Source organism: Chiloscyllium plagiosum, chromosome 6 (genome assembly GCF_004010195.1).
Source record: "Chiloscyllium plagiosum isolate BGI_BamShark_2017 chromosome 6, ASM401019v2, whole genome shotgun sequence".
Lineage (NCBI taxonomy): Eukaryota > Metazoa > Chordata > Chondrichthyes > Orectolobiformes > Hemiscylliidae > Chiloscyllium > Chiloscyllium plagiosum.
This window is the reverse complement of record NC_057715.1, coordinates 72,950,500-72,959,189: the sequence shown is the minus strand read 5'-3', so window position 1 is coordinate 72,959,189 and position 8,690 is coordinate 72,950,500.

The window sequence follows — 8,690 nt, the reverse complement described above, 5'->3', positions numbered from 1 at the left end:
CCTCAACTGCACTTGTCTGTTTCTCTGATACACCTACGTATTTGAGTAATTCCCTGACAATTTCAGTTTTACTTTTGTCCTTGGTTAAACCCAAATCAGGCTTATTTGCGAATTCTAAAAGTATGGCCTTTTTCTTTCCTTCTAAACTTTCTTGGCAAATTTGAGAATCATCTTTAAATACCAGAATCTCTTTAAGAGCCAATTTTCTCACTTTTAATTTAATCAACTGCAAGTCACCGAAAGTAAACAAATTGCCTCACCTACGTTTTATTTAAAGATATAGGACACTAACCTGCAAGTGTTTAAATCTGATGGGAGTTTTCGTACCCCAAATCTATTCAAATAAGTCTGAACCAGTTCAAATCCTGACGATGAGCCTCTAAACTGTTACGACACGGGGTAAGCTCTCCTGCTTAATTTAAATCAGCAACACAGAAAAGATTTATCCCGTGCAGTAATCTGTGAAAATCCGAGAGGTCAAAAGTAAAATTAACAACATCATTTCTTAAAGTATAATAGAGAATGATTAACTAACAACTATTTATTATAACCTATCTTCTCCCTTCCCCTTCTACCAAACTAGTCTGATAAAACTCCCCAATTAAGATATTCAAAACAAAACTTCTTATCTCAAAACCAGGTAGCTTTTGGTTCTTCTCTGTATACTGGTCTTCTTTTCTTCTTCTTGGGGATTCTGCTTCACAAGTTACTGATCGATAAAGGCACCTTTAAGAGAGCTATTTTTAGAGCAGTCCCTACATGCTGGTAGATGGCAGTTCTCCTTCCAACTGTTCAGTTTTCCCTAGTCTTACACCCCCAAAGCATCGTATTGTGTCACTGTCTTTTAAGATTGTCAATCTACTAAATTCAAACTTGTTTGGAGTTTGTTTTGTTTTTTAGAGTATAGTTTAAACTGAATGGCCTAATTCAAATCTGTTTTTGTCTCAAGGCAACCAGCTACCCTAGCTGCTGGACCACATGTTACATTGTATCTTATTGAGAACACTTGGTGCTGTCACTGCTAACTTTTAACTCTCTTAAAGGTATAGTACACCCACATCTTCATAATATTGAGTACTTCCTTATCTTCTTACCTCTTCCAAATTCCATCACCTCATACTTTTCAATGTTAAATTGCATCTGCCAATGTCTGCCCAACTGTTCAACTTCTCTATATCTTCTTGTGACCTAAGACCTTCTTCCTCACTCTTTACTACCCAGCCAATTTTTGAGCCAGCTGCAAACTTACTTATCATCTCCTCATATCCCTCACTCGCAACATTCTCATCCTTATTGTTTATACATATCACAAACAGTAAGAGACACAGCACAGGATGCCACCAGATATGTACCATGAAGAACACAAACAGTATTCTATCACCACTATTGTTCCCTACCACTAAGCCAATTTTGGATCAATCCGACCCTGGATCCTGTATGTTTTTCGCTTCTTTTTTAGTCTGTCATGGGGAACCTTGACAAAGGCCTTCCTGATATCCATATGAACTACATCAGCTGCAGAGAATGAAGGCAAATGGTGATGCTCAATGCCCTCTCACAATCCAATCTGTACTTCCATCTGGTTGGACATGTACTGCTCTCTCTTTCTCCATCTGGTGTATGTAAATAGTGGCAGAGAGAGCACAGACAGTCCCCACTGGATTTCCCTCTCAGGCCACCAAGGAAAAGATGGCAATTGGTCCTTCAGAAGTGGCAGTAATGAGGACAGGATTTTATAACAATCTTAACTCCCTTGAGTCTTGTCCCCTAGTTAAGACCCATTGATGACTCCTCATTTGACTGAGTCGTTCAGTGGGAAACGCACTTGACCTTTGGTGTGTTTCTTACCTTGAATATTCACAGCGGCAGCTCTGCTGTCAAACTTGCCATTTTCTCTACCTCACAGTGGTGACCTTCCTCCTTGTGAAAGAATTTTACTGGAAGACTGTGTTGAATCAGTACTGAAATGGTCAAGGTTGGAAATTGCATTAAGCTCCACTCAAATGTAAGGTGTCCTACAATGTTGGCGAGGTAAAGGACTTTGGCTTGAGACCCTGACAGAGATGTGTGTGTCATCATTGTCTCCTGATTGTCTACTTATACATAATAACCAAGATTATGTAACTTGTAATTATTGCTATCATTGCAACAAAATACGTATGAAAAGAAGTTCCTTGACTCCATAGGACTGACCAGAGATTTATCCTCTACCACGCTTAACAAACTGGCTTGTAGACATCCAATGTAGGAAGAGGTGCTCCTGTGGCTGGAGTGCATCATCAGCTGTGGAAATGGCATCCTAACTTAAATATGATTAGGTTCTGCTGTTTTTTTGTAAGATTCCATCAACATTTTGAATTTATGTTACAGTGCTTCCCTTTGGGCTGGTTAAACTGTTTAATGTTATATTGTCAAAAGAAAGGAGAATTAGTAACAGTATCTACTTAGACTCTAGGCTAGGAATGGTTGACTGTAGCACGCATTGCAAAGTTTCATTAATAACCCATTATCCAGGTAAATAATTCAGGCCAGGTTGAATTTGGAGAGGCAGGCAGAGGAACTCTCCCAAAGAGAGGAGCTGTGTTTCTGACTCAGTCACTGAACAGAAATAATCAGGAAAATATGGTTGCTTTGGCAGGGAGTAAAATTCTGCTAGCCACGCCCCTGTCCGAATTGTATCATTACTACACAGGAAAGTTCTGGAATTCAGCTAGCATTGGCATTCCATACCTGAACATGGTTGTTATATTCAATGAATTTGGATTGCCCACTGCACTTATTTACAAGGGTATGGAGTCAAATAGGCTCATAGTTCCTTCCCTGTAAAAGGCATCAGTGAACTATATATTTTTTAAAATGACAATTCAATAGTTTCATAGCCACCATTACAGTAGCTAACTTTTTAAAAAACTCAACATTAGTTTACTCACTTATTCACACGATGTATGGGAAGGTGTTCATTGCCTGGATTTTTGTATTTCTACATGGCAGCTCACCAGAACTGCAGTTCACTGTGCAGCATTTTCTGCAGTGGAACACTTCACAATGGCCAAAGTCTTACAGATGGTTTTGCCAACATTCTTGGTGTTTTCCAGAATTGAAGTTTAACTTGCTGACATCAAACCAATTAAAACTGGTGACTGACTTCAATTCTGACTCCACTGTTTCTGACAATTGTTTCCTGTGATCACATCCCTCTGCTTCCCTCAATTCTCATTGAAGGCCAATTGGATTCCACAGAAAGAAGCAAAGACAGACTATCTGACGCAATGAAAGTGGATTCAAAGTCTTAATTTAAAAAAAAATTCTGATTTCCTTCAAAACAATTACCTCTCAGAGGTTGTGCTTTGAAAGAGAAGATGGTGTGGTTGATGTGTGATGTGAAATACTGACAGGAGTATCATAACTAGAGATTGCAAATTCTTCCACGAGACACTTAAAGGAAGATGAAGAAAGGTTACAATAGTTTCCAAATGTGCAGAGTCCATGTACAATGAGAAATAGAAGTGGAGACTTGATTGATTAGAATAGGATAGGATAGATAGTCTTCAGAGTGGTTCCACAGGTTGGTGCAACACCAAGGGCCAGACGACCTGCACTGTGCTGTCATGTTCTATGTTCTATGATTCATTAAATTGCTCATTTACAGTTAATCTGAGTTCATGTTGGAGGATAGTGGCATCATGTTAATGTTAAGTAATCCAGAGGCACTGGAAAAATTATTTTAAATTCGCTCATGGCAGCTGCTGGGATTAAAATTGAGGAAACTGATGTTGAGTTTAAAGAAAGGTTAATTACTGTAATAGCAGTTATGAAACTATTAAATTGTCATTTTAAAAAAAATATTGTTCATTGATGCCTTTCACAGAAAAGGATCTATGAACCTATGTGACTCCAGACCCACAGCAATATGGTAGAATCATAATAGCCCTGTGAAATGTTCTCCAAATCAGTTAGCAGCATCAAACTAGGAAAAGTCACAAATTAATATAACCAGATGGGTCATCTTGTCTTCATCTGAGGCACCAGGAGCCATAACGGCACATGAAGCATCATTGACCCAATAAAGTCCTTATTATTAAGATTGGGAGGCTTGTAAAAATTGAGAATGCTGTCCCACAGACTAGTCAAACAACAGCCTGATGTAGTTATAGTCACTGAATCAAAGCTTACAGCTATTGTCCCAGACTTCTCCCTAACCATCCCTTGTTATATATATGCTCCATGGACAAGATAGACCCACCAGAGGTGAAGTGGTTTCCTAATGTATAGTCAGGGGGTGGTTGTCCTGTTAGTCCTCAATATCAATTTTGGAACATGACATCAGCTGAAACATGTCAAGAAAACTTCCTGCTGATTTATAGTAATCAGCAATGCCATGACTGAAAGTAACTCAGAAAACAATTATTGAGTGGGCTGGCAGAGGGTTGAAGGAAATATCTGCCAGGTTATAGCAGATAGAGAGAGAAACTACTTGATCTCTCCCTTACCAATTTACCTCTCTTGGATACAGTATTGGTAGGAGTAAATAACACACAGTACTTTAGAGGTTGTAGTCCCATCTTCATATTGATGCTATGCTTCATCATGTTTTATGTCATTATCACCATACAGGTTGTTCTGATATAACGCATGTTTCGTTAATGCAAATTCACTGTAGTGCGATTGACAAATTGGGGACAGTGTTTCTAAAGCACAATCTTATAAAATGTGTGTTGGCTGTAATGCAGTTGGATCACCAACATTTTAAGTGCTGTTTTTAAAGTGCAATTTTTTAAATATAATGCAGGATTGCACAAGAATGCAACTATCAAGTTATAGAAGAACGGCCTATACTAAAATTGGATAGATATTGATTCATCAGACCTAGCAGCTCCAAATGGTGTATCCAGGAGATAGAACATAGAACATAGAAAAGTACAGCTCAGAACAGGCCCTATGGCCCATGATGTTGTGCCGAGATTTAATCCTAATGTAAAATATAGTAATTTAACCTATAACCCCTCAACTCACTGCTATCCATGTGCCTGTCCAGCAGTTGCTTAAATGTCTCCAATGACTCTGCTTCCACCACCACCGCTAGCAATGTATTCCATGCATTCACAACTCTCTGCGTAAAGAACCGACCTCTGATGTCTCCTTTATACCTTCCTCCTAATATCTTCAAACTATGACTTCTCGTACCAGTCAATCCTGCCCTGGGGAAAAGTCTCTGGCTATTGACTCTATCTATTCCTCTCATTATCTTGTATACTTCAATCAGGTCTCCTCTCTTCCTCCTTCTCTCCAGAGAGAAAAGTCCGAGCTTATTCAACCTTTCTTCAAGCCCTCCAGTCCAGGCAGCATCCTGGTAAACTTTCTTTGCACCCTCTCCAAAGCCTCTGTATCTTTCCTATAGTAGGGTGACCAGAACTGGACACAATATTCCAAGTGTGGTCTCACCAGGGTCTTGTAGAGCTGCAGCAAAACCTCACGGCTCTTAAGCTCAATCCCCCTGTTAATGAAAGCCAAAAACACCATATGTTTTCTGAACAACCCTATCCACTTGGGTGGCAACTTTGAGGGATCTATGAACTTGCACATCCATATCCCTCTGTTCCTCCACACTGTCAAGAATCCTGTCTTTAATTCCATATTCAGCATTCAAGTTCGACCTTCCAAAATGCATCACTTTGCATTTATCCAGGTTGAACTCCATCTGCCATTTCTCAGCCTAACTCTGCATCTTGTCTATGTTGCCCTGCAGCCTGCAGTAGCCCTTGATACTATCGACGACACCTCCAACCTTTGTGTCATCTGCAAATTTACTAACCCACCCCTCAACCTCCTCATCCAACTCATTTATAAAAACTACAAAGAGCAGAGGCCCAAGAACAGAGCCCTGCGGGACCCCTCTCAACACTGACCCCCAGGCAGAATACTTTCCATCTACAACCATTCTCTGCCTTCTGTCGGCCAGCCAATTCTGAATCCAGATAGCCAAATCTCCCTGTATCCCATACTTCCTGACTTTATGAATGAGCCTACCATGGAGAACCTTATCAAATGCCTTGCTGGAGTCCATATACACCACATCCACTGCTTGACCTTCATCAACATGTCTCGTCAACTCCTCAAAGAACTCAATAAGATTTGTGATGCATGACCTGCCCCTCACAAAGCCATGCTGACTGCCTTTAATCACACTGTGCTTTGCCAAATAGTCATAAATCCTATCCCTCAGAATTCTTCCCAAACCTTTGCTGACCACAGATGTAAGACTGACTGGTCTGTAATTGCCAGGGATTTCCCTGTTGCCCTTCTTGAAAAGAGGAACAACATTCGCCTCCTTCCAATCCTCCGGTACTAGTCCCGTGGAGAGTGAGGAGGCAAATATCCTCACCAACGGCTTAGCAACCTCCTTTCTCACTTCCCAGAGCAGACTAGGATAAATCTGGTCTGGCCCTGGAGACTTATCAATTTTAATGTTTTCCAAAATTTCTAGCACATCAGCTTCATCAGTCTTGATCTGGTCAAGACTGTATCCCAGCTCCTCTAAGTTTTCATTCACAACAAGTTCCCTTTCCTAGGTGAAAACCGAAGCAAAAAACTCATATAGGGCTTCCCCAATCTGCTCAGATATTGTAGGCCAGCAGCAGCAGAATTCTATTCAATTACAAATGTAACCTCCTGGGCCGAGAAATCCCTCACTCAATCAATACCACCAAGTTAGGGGAGTAACACTGGGTCAATGAGGATAACATACCAGGAGAAACGTTAGGCAAACCTAGAACTGGTGAAGATACAACACAGGATCGTAAGCATGCTAAACTGCAAGATCTGTATGTGTTACAATGGTGCAATCTCCAAAAAGCTGGTCAAGCTCTAAAGGACATATCAGCCAGGAGCTTTTATTTCTCATTTCCAGCATTTCAGTATTTTGCATTTTTTTTATTGAAGTCAGAAACAATCATGGGGAAAATGTTTGATGTTACACCTAGCATAAAGGAAAATGATTGTGGTTTTTGGAGGCCAATCATCTTAGGCACAGAGAATCACTGCAAGAACTCCTCAGGGTAATGTCTTAGGCCCAACCATCTTCAACTACTTCATCAATGACCTTCCCGCCACATAACATTAGAAACAGCAGTGTTGGCTGATGACCACACTTCCTCAGATAAAGGAATATTCGTACCGACATTTAGACTTGGGCTATTAGTTGCACGTAATATTTGTGCCCCATAAATGCTAGACAACAACCATCTCCAACAAATTAGAATCTAACTATCTCTGTCACCATCAAAACCCTAAAATTGATTGAGACTAGCTGTCAACATTCCTTGTAAGCAGTGCACAGCCACTCCATGCTCCATGCATAGCAACCAGTGCACTGAGTTATGATTCTGGAAGTACAGCCATGCAAAAACAGCAGAGAGGAAAAACAATTAAATGGAATCCTACCAACCATATAAATACTGGGCTACAACAGCAGGTTAAGCTGGGAATTCTATGATGTGTTACTCACCTCCCATCCCCCAAAACGTGTCCACCATTAGAAGGCATAAGTTAGGGGTGTGATGGACTGCTAGGCAAAAGTGAGTACTGCAGATGCTGGAGATGAGAGTCAAGAGAGTGGTGTTGGAAAAGCACAGCAGGTCAGGCAGCTTCCGAGGAACAGGAAAATTTCGAGCAAAAGCCCTTCATCAGGAATGTGGCTGGGAGCCTCGGGGATGTGATGGAATATTCTCTATTGGATCTTGAAACTCCAATAATAGTCAAGAGGCTTGACAAAACCAAGGACAAAGCAACCTGCTTGATCAGCATCCCCTCCAACAGAGGGAAACATTTATTCTCTCGAACAATGGTGCACCATGATAATAGTGTGTATCATATGCAAGATGCATTGTAGAAACATGCCTTCAACATCGACTTACAAATCCAGAACCCCTGTTGACCAGAATGTCAAAGGTAGCAGAGACTTGGGAATACCATCACTTACAAGTTCTCTATGAGACACATGTCATTCTCACTTGAAAGTATATCATCTTTCCTTCGCTGTGACTGAATAAATATCCTAGAACTCCCTTTTGAACAGCACTGCGGGTGTACCTAGATGGCAAAGATTACAGCAGTTCAAGAAGACAGGTCGCCACCATCTTTTCCAAGGTAATTAAGGATGCTGTCTGAAGGCTGGCCTTGCGCACATCCCATGAAAGAATAAAAAAAAACAAAGTAACACATTACCATCAATGAACTTTGATCTATCAATCTCCTGGGGATTATCAGTGATCAGAAAATTAACTGAACAGTCAGGAATTTTATGGCAAGTATCTCAATGCCTGACAAAATCAATCACCATGTATATGACACAAATTAGGAGTAGAATGAAATACAGCCCAGTTGCCTGGATGGGTGCAGGTCTAACAACATTCTGGATTAGTGGTGCTGGAAGAGCACAGCAGTTCAGGCAGCATCCAAGGAGCTTCGAAATCGACGTTTCGGGCAAAAGCCCTTCATCAGGAATAAAGGCAGTGAGCCTGAAGCATGGAGAGATAAGCTAGAGGAGGGTGGGAGTGGGGAGAAAGTAGCATAGAGTACAATGGGTGAGTGGGGGAGGGGATGAAGGTGATAGGTCAGGAAGGAGAGGGTGGAGTGGATAGGTGGAAAAGGAGATAGGCAGGTAGGACAAGTCCGGACAAGTCATGGGGACA